The sequence below is a fragment of the Myodes glareolus genome, chromosome 24, assembly GCF_982192425.1.
Source record: "Myodes glareolus chromosome 24, mMyoGla1.1, whole genome shotgun sequence".
Taxonomy (NCBI): Eukaryota; Metazoa; Chordata; class Mammalia; order Rodentia; family Cricetidae; genus Myodes; species Myodes glareolus.
In genome coordinates, this window is record NC_142049.1 from 13,508,731 (window position 1) to 13,511,683 (window position 2,953).

The 2,953-nt window shown below is 42.7% G+C and overlaps 1 long non-coding RNA gene across 1 annotated transcript; it reads left to right on the forward strand.

The window, feature by feature from the left end:
- Positions 1 to 209: 209 nt before the first annotated feature.
- On the forward strand, positions 210 to 1,891 carry LOC125401129 (uncharacterized). The gene is made up of 3 exons (XR_007232215.3): positions 210 to 1,394; positions 1,539 to 1,606; positions 1,714 to 1,891. It is a non-coding gene; the product is annotated as an uncharacterized LOC125401129 (long non-coding RNA).
- The last annotated feature ends 1,062 nt before the right edge of the window (positions 1,892 to 2,953 follow it).

Genomic DNA, 2,953 nt, shown 5'->3' on the forward strand with positions numbered 1-2,953 from the left:
ACCAGAGCTAGGCATTCCAAATGTAGTCAGGTCGATGTAAAGATGGACAGTCACCGCATCTACAATCAGCTGCCAGTTTTAGTGAGGTTCCATTGTGTGGTGTGCGCCACGAAGGGAAAAGGAAGTCTTTGGCCAAGAAATACCTAGAAGCAAATTCCCAATGACTCAAGTTCAAAATGGTGAACGCTGAACCTGGAGGCCTTTTTTTTTTTTTTTTTTGTTCATGCCAGACCAGTTATGTATAATGCAGAATACAGTTTGATCAAAGACAACCAACTAACTTGCTGGACACATTGACTTTGGTGCCACCTGGAAACATCTCTTTCCTACCCTTCTGCAATCTGCCTTTAAACCATGTAGTCACGTTGCCTTTACCGTCTATTAATGGCGTCGTGGTCAGCTTCCCAGCTTCTCATCCAAGTTCAACCCCAAGAGCAACCACGTTCCAGGGTAGGCGGAGTCCACCACAGTGGTTCTGTATTATTTTCAGCTCAAGAACCATGTTGTGAACGCCTTTATTAGAAATGTCCACATCTGCCAGAAATGTTTAATGAGGCATGGTCTGATATTTGCTCTGAAATATTTCAAAAAAAGAAGAAACAACAACAACGGAAGAAAGAAAGGAAGAAGACACACAGGGCGCAACCAGATGTGGGTAATGGTTGGAGCTGAATTATGCATACTTTGGGATGAATTTTACTCCTCTTTCTACTTTTGCACATATTTAAGAATGAAATGTCTACTCTAAGATGTTTTGTGACAGCCTCATCTAATTTAAACATGTAGGGGACTCCTTGTCTTTTTATTATTTCTTTATTATTTTTTAAATTTATTTTTCATTCAAAAATTTCCACTTCCTCCCCTCCTCCCATTCCCCTCCTGCTCCCTCACTCCCTCTCTTACCTCCCCCTCCAGTCTTAAATCCCTTGTTTCTTTATACCCATCTCCCCACCTCCCCAGAGCGCACTCCCCTGATCCTGAACTCTCTGAGGGCAGAGGGGGTAGGACCATTCTCTTCAGTGTTAGCATGGGTGACTCTTCCTTCGTTCCTTCTCCTCATCCTGATTTCTCCTCTGCTGACGCTCATCTCTCATATTTCTTTTTTGGGGGGGGGGGTGTGTGCACAGTTGGGAGACACGCAAAAGAAAAGGAGAAAGTCCTATCCTAACTGACTTTAACTTGTTCTGTCTGGACTCCACATGATTAACTGACTCTATTTGGATGCCGCATAACTAATTCATTCCATTTGGACGTCACATATTTCTGCTTTGGGGGATTTGCATGAAGGTCCTTCACAAGCCCCTCCAAAGGCTCTTGTGGACCCCTGGTCATCGCCACCTGCTTCACTGTGACCTGGCTAGTTAGATGTGTGTGTCCTGCCTGCTGCCGTCTGGGTATGTACGAGTCACTTTAAACTGTCACTTTGACTCATCCTAAACGGAAGAGAGTCTTAGTAAGGAATTATCTAGATCAGGATGGCTTCCATTGGACAACCAATCTAACAAGGACCTTTTTTCCTTCTTTGTTCTTGACTGTAGGTGTGCTGTGATCAGATGTTGGGTTCCTACCTTGACTTCCCTCAAGCGATGGACTTTCTTTTAGAATTGTAAGCCAAATAACCCTTTCCTCCCATTATGTTGCCCGTTGTCAGGGTGTTTGTAAGAACTGGAATGGGGTGCTTCTACTCTCCAAATTCATATGTTCTCCTCACAGAAGGTGATGGGAAGTGATCGGACCACGAGGCAGAGGGCTTCCTGGAAGACACTGGTGGCCTTACAAAAGGGACTCTAGGGATCTACCTCATCCCTCTGCCTGCAAGGATGCAACATGGCCACACCATGTGTCTGGAATGAGGCTCTTGTTTGACAGTGCTTTGACCTGGATTGTGGGATTATGAAGAATAAATGTTTATTGTTCATACGCCAAGTTTCTGCCTGTTTTGTGAGCACAGCTTTAATGAACCCTTCCAGAATATCAGCTTGAATTCTACTAGGTGAGCATTCGACTCTACCGTAACTTTATTCGCCCTCAGTATTTATTTAGAACTGTTTGCTTTTTTGTTTACTTTTGAGTTTGTAGTTTACTTATAATGTTTCTCCCTTCTCCTTCCTCTCTCCAAACCCTCTCATAGACTCCTCCCCACTCTCCTTCAATTTCATGCCCCCCTTTTCATTAATTTCACGCATGTATGTATTTGTATATACTGTGTATTCCTAAATATAGCTGTTAAGCCCTTATAATGCTACTGCTGTGTGGGTGCTCAGGGTGGAGGACTTGGTACCAGACAGCAAATGTGAGCAGAACAAGGATGACACTAACAAACATTGCACGCTGACAGGAAGAAGCCTACAAAGTCTCTACCTACACGGAGAGCTACTGGCAATTATTGAGTAAACCTGGGAGCAGGAGATGTGGCCCTCCTCAGGGAAGAGCACACCAAATCATTGCTTGCTTTTTAATTAAACGAAATAACATGAGGGGCCTTGAGAATAAAGAAGTATATAAACTCCCAAAAGAACAAAGAGTGTATACTTATTCCAACGGTAAACAAGGGCCGCAGAAGGAGAGTGTGTATTCAATTAACTACATGAATGGAGAGCAAGAGAAAGTGAAAGAGCGCAAACTCGTTAAGGTAAATAAAAGCCAAACAAATAATAACACGAGAAGGTGAAAGACTGAGCCACACCTATAAAAGTCACAAGTCCTGCTGCAAGATGAAAGAGAAGCTCCGTTTGGCTATATGCTAGTAGAGTAAAGACGCAGAACAATATCAACATTCAGAATAAAAAAAAAAAAGTGGCGAGTGACAACCAGGCAGACACTAACTGAAGAACTCTAGAATCTTCAGAGTAATATCAAGTAACAGGGTTCTTGATATGAAAATATCAGAGTATAGAAAATTGCTAAATAACAATAAGCCTTGAACTTCACGAAAAAGAGACAGTTTTAAACA